The sequence below is a fragment of the Benincasa hispida genome, chromosome 1 (assembly GCF_009727055.1).
Source record: "Benincasa hispida cultivar B227 chromosome 1, ASM972705v1, whole genome shotgun sequence".
Lineage (NCBI taxonomy): Eukaryota > Viridiplantae > Streptophyta > Magnoliopsida > Cucurbitales > Cucurbitaceae > Benincasa > Benincasa hispida.
In genome coordinates, this window is record NC_052349.1 from 23,069,728 (window position 1) to 23,083,238 (window position 13,511).

Sequence of the window (13,511 nt, forward strand, 5' to 3'; positions counted from 1 at the left end):
TTCAAAACACATAAACACACTTTCTCAGATTCCCCTAAAAAGATAAGTTCAATATGAGAAATAAGTTAGAACTCCAAACATTTGATTGCTAATAACCATCACATGAAAAACATGTGTTGCAACGTCTATCTAGTCTCATTGGCACAATCACAGATCATTCTTATCATTCATCGTTCTGTTTTTTTCCCTTACCTGAAAAACATATCAAAGGAAATGTTGAGTATATAATACCCAGTAAGTGACCAACCAATCTAATTTTGGAATTCATATAATTGAGTCACTGAAAAATGAATGGACACCTTGTTAGCATAGATAGCATTAATAAAGTCTTTTAAGTCTCTTAATTAACCATACTTTCATATTTTCAAGATCTCCTTCTTTCGACGATCTCAGTTCATCAGTGTACTCTACTCTATTCAAGCATCACACTCGTTTTGATACTTAATAATAGTAAAGCTATACATCTACAAACATAAATTTGTACAATTAAACATTTTAATATGGTCTATGCAAACTACCAACTGATACAAATTGGAATTCATATGAATGAAATTGAATTTTTTTTTAAAAAAATTACAAAAAACGTTACAAACAATTAAAAAAAGATGACGATGAAACACAATAGATGGTTCAATCGTACTCAATAGGGATTCAAACACAACAATGAGTTGGAACACATAATTAAATACAACAGAGAGTTCAAACACAATAGGGAAAAAATAAACTACCAACTTATACAAATTAGAATTCATATGAATAAAATTGATTTTTTTTTTTTTAAAAAAAAGCAAATTTAGAACATAAAAAAATGAAATATATCAAGGAATAACAACATGAAATTGAGATTTTATGAAGAAATATTCATATAGAATAACTCATCATTGATTTTTAAGGATTTAGAAAACACACCTAAGGTGGATGGTATTCTCCCCCACCGAGCTTCAATGTCTTCAAATAGCCCCTACTATGCATTAGACAATCGACAACCCAAAAGAGAACCGATGATCGAAATCCAAATATATAATAGGTTGTATGTGAAAGGAGGACCATTGAAGAGGCAAGGAGCTTGTTGAGCTTTTCATTGAAGCGATAAGGGGGGATGGGACTGATCCGAAAATCAACAGATCAGTCGAGAAACTATGAAAAAAATCGAGAGATCTGTATGCAGGGAAGGAATCGATGAAATGAGAGATATAAGGGTTAGGCGATAGGGTTTGAGATGAGAGATCTGAGAGGTTAACAATAGGGTTTCAGATATGAGAGCTTAAGATAAAAGATCTGAAGATTTGGTGATAAGGTTTTGGATATGAGAGTTTGAAATGAGAGATCTGAGAAGGGTTTGACGTTGGAGTTTCATATGAGAGATCTGAAAGATGAGAAACACGTGAGGGAAAGGGGAGAGAAGAGGTATGAGGGATGATTTCTGAGAGATAAGAATCGCGTGAGAGAAAGGGAAGAGCAAAGATCTAAGGGATGAAATCTCAGGAATGAGAAACGGGGAAGGAAATAGGAGAGAAGATATTTGAGGGATGAAGTTAGGGATGAGAATCGCGTCAGTGAAAAGGGAGAGTAGAGAGACGTGTGAGGGAAAAGAAAAATAAGAGAGATGTGTAAGGGAAAGAAGAGAAAAGAGAGACGTATGAGAAAGGGTGAGATACGAAACACCTCCTCTAAATTGAAATCACTGTTTACAAATCAGTGGACTGGACATATGAAATAGATGACATACAGAAATGGACCCCCCAAACACTGAAATAATAATGGATCTCATCTCAACTCAACTCATGTTGGCCCCCAAATAACATTTAATGTTTGAGTTCTATATGAAAACAATAATTGTAGTTATTATTAACCTCCAATAAATTATTAGAGATACAACTTTTTTTTTTCTTTTTTTTTTTTGTCATGGTTTAATTTTTAAAAATGTTGAAAACAGTGTTGATATATAGAAAATAATAAAACTTATAAATTTTATTTAAAAATATGCTCTAAATTAGTTTTTATATCATCCACTCATTTCATTAGTATTAGTACATTAAGATTGTGGTCCATGTATGTATTTATATGGTTTAGTTCAAATGTTCATAATAGAATTTTAGGACAACTTATTACATTCGGTAGTCTTTAAATTTTCGAATACTTCAATTAATTAAATTATGAATTTTAGAAAAATATCTATATAATCGTAGTTCATTTTTCTATACAATTTATTTATTTTAGATATCTTCTAATTAACTCATATAATTTTTTTTATGGCATATGCTTTTTTAATTTAAACTGTTATATCATTCTGGTTGGAAATGGGAGAATGTTATCCCACATTGGAGAATTAAGCAATGCCTTAAAGGTATAAATACCAAGGTGTGAACCCTTGAACTTGTTTTACTAGTTAATCAAGTTTAAGACCCCTTAATTATGAGTTGAGATGTGAATTAAGTGTGGAATGTTGTTGAGAATATGTTAAGTGTGGAATGTTGTTGAGAATATGTTAAGTGTGGAATGTTGTGTTCTCGGGTGAAGTAGAATCAAGTTAACACTTAGGAAAGGTAGAAGGTTCCATGCATTTAATGCAAAGAGGAAGGGGGGAGGGACATTTTGCCTAGATACAACAAATGGTATGAAGGATTTATGAGACTAACCTTGTATGTCATTGTTGAGAGCTAAGCTAACAAGTGATGCGGTAGAAGGTCATGTATTGAAGGGCGACCAACGATGAAGTTTTAGCTGAGAAATTCGGCTTAATTAACGAGTAAGTGAGTCATGTGGCAGCCTTGCAAACGGCCAATATCCATGAAGGGATAAACATACTAGGTGGAAATTAATTAAGCAAACTCTTCATGCAAGCCCAAGTATAGATGGGCTTAACTAAGAAGAAGACTGTTTTACCAAAATTTTTCTAACGCATAAGTGAAGGAGTGTTGTTGTCATATGAAGACTTTAAAAGTTGAAGAGTTCTCGACTAGTTAAAGAAGAATTTGAGGGATTTCTAATCGATTCTGGAAGAAATAATGCTAAAATTCTTAGGTAAGTAAAAGTTAAGATGTTTATGAGTAATTTGAAAGGAGTTTAGTTAAACGAATACTTGAATTAAAGTTATGAAGTCTGGAAGTTGAATTTGGAATGATATTGTGAATGAATAAGCAGGCAGTTGCATACGAAGAATAAGGAAGCAGCTAACTTAATGTTGTTATATGTTAACGCATACAACATAACTAATCTACAACGAAAGCAATCTGAGTACATCGCATAATGGATGAACGTCGTATAAACTGAGAAGCGCTTACCGAGCACCTTGAGAAAGGATTCTCAATTATAAGGTAAGATGGCTAGGGATAGTCGATGCATTATGAATGATTTTGATGCGTCGAACTTAGCTATGATGCGATAACTATAGTATGTGATGAAGTTAAGCTTGTTAGGGTTGATGCCCTAAATCTTGTAGGGTCTTATAGTTTGTAATTGTATGTACAAACATTTTATTTATGTAAACCCTTCATGAAAGCCCAAGTATAAATAGGCTTAACTAAGAATGAGACTGTTTTACCAAAAAAATTTTAACGCCTAAGTGAAGAAGTGTTGCTGTCATTTGAAGATTTTAAAAATTGAAGAATTCTTGGCTAGTTAAAGAAGAATTTGTAAGATTTCTAATCGATTCTGGAAGAAATAATGCTCAAATTCTAAGGTAAGTAAAAGTTAAGATGTTTATGAGTAATTTGAAAGGAGTTTAGTTAAACAAATACTGGAATTAAAGTTATGAAGTCTGAAAGTTGAATTTGGAATGATATTGTGAATGGATAAGCAGGCAACTGCATACGAAGAATAAAGAAACAGCTAACTCAATGATGTTATACGTTAATGCATACAATATAACTAATCCACAACGAAGGCAATCTGAGTACATCGCATAATGGATGAATGTCGCATAAACTGATAAGCGCTTACTTAGCACCCTGAGAAAGGATTCTCAATTATCAACTAAGTTATAATGTAAGATGCCTAGGTATAGTCGATGCATTATGAATGATTTTGATGCGTCGAACTTAGCTATGATGTGATAATTATTAGTAGGTGATGAAGTTAAGCTTGTTGGGGTTGATGCCCTAAATCTTGTAGGGTCCTATAGTTTGTAATAGTAATGTACAAACATTTTATTTATGTAATAAAATATTTGATGTTTTATTTCAAAATTAGTGCATTAACCACAAATCAATAAGTTAACATCCAAGGTTATCTTATAGCTTAAACATGTATATAGAGACATACAAGTGGATCGTGTTTAAATGATAACCTAAATGGTATGTAGTAGATGGATAAGGTGGATACCTTATCCTTGTGACACTACGAATATGACCCGCTTTATAGGTGTTACAATTATTGTAAAGTGCTAGAAATGATCAGATCCTAATCATTTATATGGAGACATGTGAGCGGAGATATTATATACAAAGGAGTTTGTATAAGACCGGACCACAAAATGTTTAGTCTTATATAATTACTATAATATATTTGATACATTATAATATTAAGTATTATAAGAGGAAATAAATATTTGAATATGATTCGAATAGTAATTATATGAATTTGATTCATATAATTAAATTTAATGTAAATATAATTTATATTAAAAGCCATTAGTGAGAGAAAATTGAAACTATAAGCTATATTGTATTTGAATAACAATATAAAACCTATAGATTATATGTTATATGTGATATAAAATATAGTAATATATATATATGTATAATAAATTAGTTGTAAATTATTATTATTATTAAATATGTATGTATGTATGTATGTATGTTATATAAGTTAATTAATTTAATTTTTTTTAAAAATTTATTATTTTATTTTTTCCCTCCCCCTTTTTCTCTCCACCCACGTAAGTGGACAGTTGGTGGAGAGAGGGGTTTTCTTCTTGATCCTGCAGAGAGGGTAAGTGACACAGAATGGTTCTGTGATTAGAGATCCAGAGCTCACACCTCCTGAGCTTGTATCCATTTGGCCCATTTGAATTTCACTGCACGTGACTTGTATAGAGGAGAAGGATACGTGAAGAACGTCTTCAAAGATAAGGGTTTCTGAAACCCTATTTAATTATTCTGTAATTTTATAAACATGTTGTATATTTGTTGAATTAAATGCATGATATGTATTTTATTCTTCTATAAAATTTAGTTCTGAAAAATTGAGTTTGGGACGATCTTCCGCTTCCGCTCAAGGGCTCTTCAATGGGATCCTTCAAAGCTATGCATGAAGGGTCCTTCAATGGGATCCTTCAAAGCTATGCGTTAAGCTCAAAAGGGAGCTTAAAGGCCATTTCTGGGCAAACATAAATAGGAGAAATATATAACCCCCTTGGATAAGTAGTTTTAGACAATGAATGACAAGTTTTAATAAGTATTTTCTAACACAAGTTTTATGAATGATTTCCAACGCATAGGCATTCCATATGAAGTTATTATGTCATGTTTTTGTCCAACGCATGCCTTAAAATGAATGTGATCGCATGATCTATGTTTTTAAATAATGAAGTTATTAAAAAGTTTAACATGCGTTTTCCAGTAAGTCGATGCCATGTTTTATCGCATGTTAAAATTAATCAAGTATATTCTATGTTTTACAAGGCATTATGCATTGATATGAAACCAGGAGGAATGGTTATTTCGAATATGCATATTCTGTATATGTTCTTAAATGTGCCTTGTACAAACCTTACTCCAATGTGTTGGGGTTGATGCCTTAAAATCTCGTGTCCTATAGTTTGTAAACAGTTTGTACAAACGCTTGTGTTGTATAATATATATGATATTTACTTCACATCTTGTTTTTGCTCGGTTGTATGTTTATTTGCTTTACCACAAACCAATAAACATAAAATCTCTGGTTGTCTTCATGTAACTTAAGCATGTATATGGTGACATACAAATAAATCATGTCTTGAGTGATAACCAAAATGGTCTGTAGTATATGAATATAGGAGGGAAACCTTGCCCTGGTAACGCTACGGATCCGGCCTACTTTGTGGAATGGACACAAGTGTTATGACTTGTCACTGATGGTCTGATCCTGTTCATTCGTATAGGGAACATGCGAGCGGAGGCGTCATATACAAAGATTTGTATAAGACCTAATCACGAAGTGTTAACGTCTCGTTATATAGCACCGTTCATGACAGAGACTTCACTTCACTAGGATGACCATCTGTCTCTTATACACATCTAGATGTGTATAAGAGACAGGTCCTATACAAAGAGTTTGTATAAGACCTAATCACGAAGTGTTAACGTCTCGTTATATAACACCGTTCATGACAGAGACTTCACTTCACTAGGATGACCATAGGTAACATGACCTCAATCCTGAGTGAGTTGGGAACCCCTGCCATTGAGGGCTATCCTTTGATTTGTATGGGTGTGAGCGGCCAGGTCGCCGGTTAAAACCTACCATTTTGGGGATTCGTCTAATTTGGGAGCTGGAAACTCAGGTACACAAGATGGAATTCACTCCTTCCCCCAATCAGGGGAAAATAGATAGATAGCTCCCTTGAGGGCTGATTCTAGGGCTTGAACGATGTGGCACTACATATATTCTCTTGGCCCGAAATGTGTTCACACATAGTTGGACTATGTTGTATTGTTCATTAGATGAATCAGTGGTACTTAAGGAGTGAGATGTAACTACATGGGCAAAACGGTAAATTGGCCTACTGTACTTACGAACATCTGTGAAGGGTCATCGTACTCATGATTGGTTATATCCAATGGACACAGAAATATATCTGTGGTAAGAATAGTTCAGCTGTTGGTCTTTAGTGGAATGTCTGACAGTTAACGGATGGTAGATTTCATGACTAAAAAGTTTAGTCAGCTATTCACGTATCGTTGGAGCTTCGAGCCACAGATCCATTAGGTCCTCTAGGTAGCTTGGATAAAGTCGAGAATCAGTGTTTGGGTCAGTTTGAAATGTTCAAATTGACAAGAGGAAGTTCGATTATATATGATATAATTGAACTGGTTAATTATATATGATATAATTGGCTAAATGTATGAGATACATTATTTTGGAGAAAATTAGATATAAATATGATTTATATCAAGTAGAGGAGAAATTACTATAGTAGATATGTGATATCAAACTATAGGATAAGAATATAATATGATTATATTCATTAATGATTAAATTGGTTAATTATGAGATAATTGTCAGTATAATTCTCCTCAATCGTGCGTTAGTGGGAGCAGCCGCATTTGGTTATTGTAACCGAAGAATAAAATGAAAATGATTTTCATTTTTATGGAAGGGAGTTCAAAAATTCGCAATCGGTGTGAAAACGTAAACGATCGCCTAGTTTGAGAGCCTATACGATAGTTGCTTGTCGTCTAAATGATCGCACACCAACGTCTAAACGATCGCACGCCTATGCCTAAACGATCACATAGCATGCCGCGTTTTCTAAACGATCGTCTACCTTTTATTAAACAATCGCTTAGTAAAATCTACACGATCGTATAGCTTTATCTAAACGATAAGCATCTCTGCTATACGATAACTCTTTCTCTCCCATTTACTTATCGTCTACACGATTTATTTTTTCTCCTACCTCTACCAAATTCACCAAATACCACATTTTGGGTTCTCACTTGAGAATACCAAGGGCTTCAACTGGTGGTGTCGTCCCCGCTGTTTACTTATTCGTGCTTGTTCGAGTTGCTGCCGTTCGTGTAGACGATCGTGCTACTGCAGCCGACTATTCTGCTAGGCGATAGTCCATGTAGTGGTTCTTCCGCTACTTTGAGTTCGACGTTTGAAGAGAGTCTTCAACTGGTATGAGAACTCTTTCTCTTGTGTTTTATTGTTCGAAGCATGTCGTTAATTAGTGTTAATTTGCATAACTATCTGTTAGAATGTGTATGTTGTATTTCAGTCACAATGAAATCGGAAAGATCCAAATGCGCTCATGGATACTCTTTGTTATTAGTTTTATGTCCATGTCTTCACATCTCTTATTGGATTAAGAGGGTAATATGGGGAAGGGTGTGACACAAGGTATGCTAGATATAACGTTAAAGTGTGATGGCATAGAAGTATAACCCTTTCATCACACGTACACACTGTCGTCCGGTCAAATGGGGGGGTTTGGATACTTACGCTTGTGCGAAAAAGGATTTTTTTTTCCATTACTTATCTGTTTGGATTAAACATTTAAATATTAAGTGAGTGGTTTTATTTTACCTTAAATGCACCAGATCTGAAATGATTGATCCTTTGCTTTCCAATTCATTAGCGCTTTTATTTTCTGTTTTGAGCTCTGTTTTTCTTAATTCCAATCCTTTTTCCGTCGAGTGCACACTTGAAATTAGAAGTTGTGTTCACCTTGGGGAACAACCAACAATAGCAGTTGTCACCTAGGCCGCGCTGAAATTGTTTTATAGGCAGTGGTTATTCCACGATGCGACAACGATTCGAGTTTCAAAATTTGTAATTAACAATTCTTATATACATAAACAAATATTTGAAGGATTTATCAATCAAAGAAGAAAATATTTATCGACAAGTTGATATATCCATAAATTGAAAGGTTCGACATGATATTAAATATCTAGTGATTGGAAGTTGTATTAACCTTGGGAAGCAACCGACAATAGCAATTGTCACCTAGGTCGTGCCAAAATTGTTTCTTGGGCAGTGACTATTCCACGACACAGCAACGTTCAAGCTTCGACATCTATAATTAAGAATTTTTATATACATAAACAAATATCTTAAGGATCTATCAATCAAAGAAGAAAATATTTGTCGATAAAGTTGATATATCCGTAAAATCAAAAGGTTCGACATGATATTAAAATCCACTGATATTGTGATGTTTTTTTTTTATAAATGTTCGTAAACATTAAAAAAAATATATATCATTTATTTTATTTAATATGAATAAAAATATTGATAGCAATATCCACAACTTAATTTGTAATAGGTCAATTGTCAAGTTTTGAAAGGTTTTTTTTATTAAATGATTAATGGAAGATTAGACATAACTAATTAGATCTTTTAGTACAAAGTATAGAGACCAATTAATTCCCTTTTTTCTTTAAATATATAAACAAAAAGATATGAGATCATATATATGATTTCAAATCCCTTTATTTAAAAATAAAAAAACAAAAAGAATTAGCTTCAAATCTACTAGAATCCTTGTGGAAACTAATTTGGAAGGGTAAATGGGGCCATTAGTAGGTGGTTAAGGGGTTAGTTAAGTTGTTTGATGTTTTCTAATTTAGATTTTAAAATAAATAAATAAAAGCAACTTTTTTAAAAAAGTTTTTTTATTGAATATTTTAAACCCTATAATATAAAAAGTGTTGGTAAATTTTTTTTTAATTTAAAAAATATTTAGTTTAGCGGGGCATGAATTGAGTGAGCCATAAAATAAAACATGTGAAACAATAAATTATTATTATTATTTTGCTATTTTTAATTGAAGTTTTTCTTGAAAAATAATTATGTCAAATAAAAAAGATTTATTAGCTTTTTCATGGCTAACTAATAACTAACGACATTGAATTAAAGTGAGTATATTTTAATGTCACATCATACTTTTGTTAACATTTTTTTTCATATATTTTCTATATTTAAAAAAAAAACTGTTTTTTAAATGAGAAATTTTCCCCAAAAAAACAGATTTTTTCTTTTTAAAAAATAACTTGAATTAAAATAATTTGATGTAACAAAAATTTAAAAAAAAAATAATAAATCATACAGATATAACCAAAGACTACATTTTTTGTCATGTAACTACGTTTTTATCATAAGTTGGTGATATCCTCTCTGTCATATATATAATATTAAATTTTAAAATAGATAGATAAAAAATGGATGTTTTTTCATAGTCACACCAGTGAAATTATATTATATCATCATTTTCTTCATAGTCTTTAATATTGTGTGATGGTTAAAAAAGAGATGAACTTTATCAAAAGAGATGTAAAATGGGAAAAGAAATAATGAAAATAAATATTATACTCAACATAACCCATTAATTATTGTAATCACATTATAGTTTTTTCTTTTAAAGTTTAACAATAAAGTTGGGATTTGGAAGACTTTAACCTTTGACTATTTAGTCAAAAATATGTGCTTGAACTATTTGAGTAATGCTCAAATTGAGATATCTCATTTTATTTTGTTGGCGAACTAAGGATTTACAATTTGACGTGATAATTAGGATAAATATGCTTTTTTCCTATCTCATCTATGTCCCCCTTGACAACATGTGAGGATTTGAATAAAATCTCTTCTTTTTCTTAATCAAAAGTGTGATATTTGAAATATTTTGAAGTTGTTGATTTTTAGTTGATCTTATTATCTTGTTGCCAACTATTTAAATTGAATGGTTTAGTGAAATTAAATAGGAAAATTCTTATAAATAAAAAATCTAAATAATATTTAGATTTTATGGTAAATTTTTTTAAATAGTTTTGTACTTTTAGAACTTTTGCTATAAGGGATAAATATTTTTAAATATTTTTTTATAATTAAAAATGTCCCAATTAAATATGTGTACTAATGTATTAACAAAAGCATATATTTGGAAGTTAATCTTGTTGGGTATGGACTATGTATATTTGAGTATTTTTCAATTTTCTTTTCTTTTCTTTTATTTTTCTTGGAGGAATACCTTTTTCGTTCCTAAGTTTTTATTTAATTTCTATTTAATCTCTAAGTTTCAAAATTGACATGTTTAGGCCTCATTTGATAACCATTTTGTTTTTTAAAATTATGTCTATGGACATCACTTTCACCTTCAAAATTCTTCATTTGTTATCTACTTTTCACAGATGGTTTAAAAAACCAAGCCAAGTTTTGAGAAATAAAAAAAAGTAGCTTCTAAAAAGTTGTTTTTGTTTTTTTGAATTTGGCTAAGAATTGAACCATTGTACTTAAAAAAATACAAATTACGGTAAGAAATATAGATGATATATGCTTAATTTTTTTTTAAAAAAAACAAAAAACAAAAAACAAAATGGTTACCAAATAGAGCCTTAGTCTTTGAGTTTTGATTTTGGTTTCAATTTAGCTCTTACGTTTCAAAATGTTACAATTTTCCCTAAGTTTTGAGTATTGTTTCAATTTGGTCTCTATATTTCAATATACTACATTTTTTACCTCGAATTTTGATCAAGTAATCACTTTCAATTATTGATATTAATGTCTATTAATTAATTTAAAATAATTATGAAATGATATTTTAAATTTAATTTTATAAGTGATGAAAAATAGTGAAACTTAATTAATCATAACTCGTTTATTTTAAATTTATTAACATACATTAACACTAAAGATGAAAAATGAGTGTTAAATGAAAAATCAATGTTAAAAATGTAAATCTTAAAGTCTAGGGATTATATTGAAATAAAACTCAAATGTCAAGGATAGAATTGTAAGATTTTTAAACCTAGAGATTCAATTGAAATCAAACTCAAAACATAAGGATTAAATGTGTAATGTTTTGAAATTTATTGACCAAAAAGAAATTAAACCTAAAACCTAAGAACTAAAAATATATTTTTGTTCTTTTTTCTTTTAGTACGATAATTTTTATTTTTATTATTATTATTATTATTTTTTGGTAAAGGTATTGAACTAATATATGAGTTGGGAGAATCAAAACTTGGACTTTATAATTAATTTTAATCTATTAATTTTTTTATCTAATAGAAAATAAATTAATAGATTAAAATTGTACCTTTAATAGATGAGAGACGAGATTTTGAAGAAAAAAAGCATAAAAAAATAATTATAATCTATTAATTTATTTTCTATTAGATATCATTTTTTTTTCATTTTTTTCACACAAATATGTCAAAATTTGCCATCAAAACAAAGATACAATGTCAAGATATACTCTTTGCCTAATTGAGTTGAAAGTATTCCATATTTTAATTTAATGGAATAGATAAAATAATATTCAATCACAAAATAAATAATTTACTCACTTTTACATGTTTTTATTTGATCCAAACTTTGTTTCTTCTTAATTGTTATATAGTAAAATCATCAAATAAATGTCAGTATACCAACAAATGACCAACTTATTAAAACTTTCATATTTAAATTTTTATATACCGTTAAATTATAACTTTAGCGTCTCTAATTGTTGGCATTACTTATAAATTTAGTAACTCTTAAATTTGTTTCTAACTGTTTAACTATAAAACGTGTTAGATAAGTCTTTAAACTTTTAATTATGTATTTAATAAATTTTATAATTATCAATTTTGTATCGAATATAAATCATTGTTAAAATTCACTTATTTATTAAGTACAAAAATGAAAATTTAGAATCTCGTCAGATACAAAATTCAAATCTATATCCTATAATTTACCTAACTTTTAAAATATATCAAATATACGTGTTGATAACCTATTGGTGATCACAAAATTGAAATTACATTTAAAAACTTATCAACAATTTTTAGAATTTAATGATTTATTAGATATATAATTTAAATTTCATAGACATATTAAATACAAATTTATGAGTTCAATCAACTAAATTTATAATTTAACCTTTTATATATTTTCATTCGTTTAATATTAGCTGAATGAAAGGAGTCGAAGTGAAATAATTTCAATATGTAAAAAGTTAAATTGGTTCATATGAAAGATAAGTAATCTAAATTCAAAACAAGCTCAGACAATACTTTAGGAAGAAAAAAAGGCTCAAATATTAGAGATTTAAAATATTTTGAAATAAAACCTAAATGAACCAACCCAATGAATATAGGCTGTATTGTGAGTAATTTTGAAATGATTACAATTATTTTTATCATAATTTAAAATCATTATGAAGCTTGACTTTAATCATATAAAAACAATTCAAGGTTTGGTTCTATACGGTTGTCAAATTTCAGATGATCAAAATTAATTTTTGTTCAAGTACTAAAAATATATTTTAAAGTAATATTAAACACGACCACTCCCTATATCCCATCAACAAACTATTGAGAAATATACAAAATTTCAGTCTCATAATTTTGGTAATCATTTGATTTTTTTTTTTTTGTTTTTGTTTTTGTAAAATGATGTTTGTTATCTCGCAATTTATTACACATTGTTTTCTTATTTCTTAGATATGCATTTGAATTATTAGTCAATTTCCAAAAAGAAAAATAAGTTTTTGAAACTTATTATTTTTAGTTTACAAAATTTAACTTCGATCTTGAAAACATTATTTCAAAATGTAGACTAGAAAATATAGAAACCAATAGACACAAATGATATTTATAGATTCAATTTTCAAAGACAAAAACAAAAATCTAAGGTCTCATTTGGTAACCATTTCATTTTTTGTTTTTAGTTTTTGAAAATTAAGTCTGTTTCATCTCATTTTCTTACAATGATTTGCATCTTTCTCATGTACAACAGTTGAATTCTTAGCCAACTTAAAAATACAAAAACAAGTTTTGATTAAAAACTATTTTGTTAATTTAGACCCCGTTTGGTAATCATTT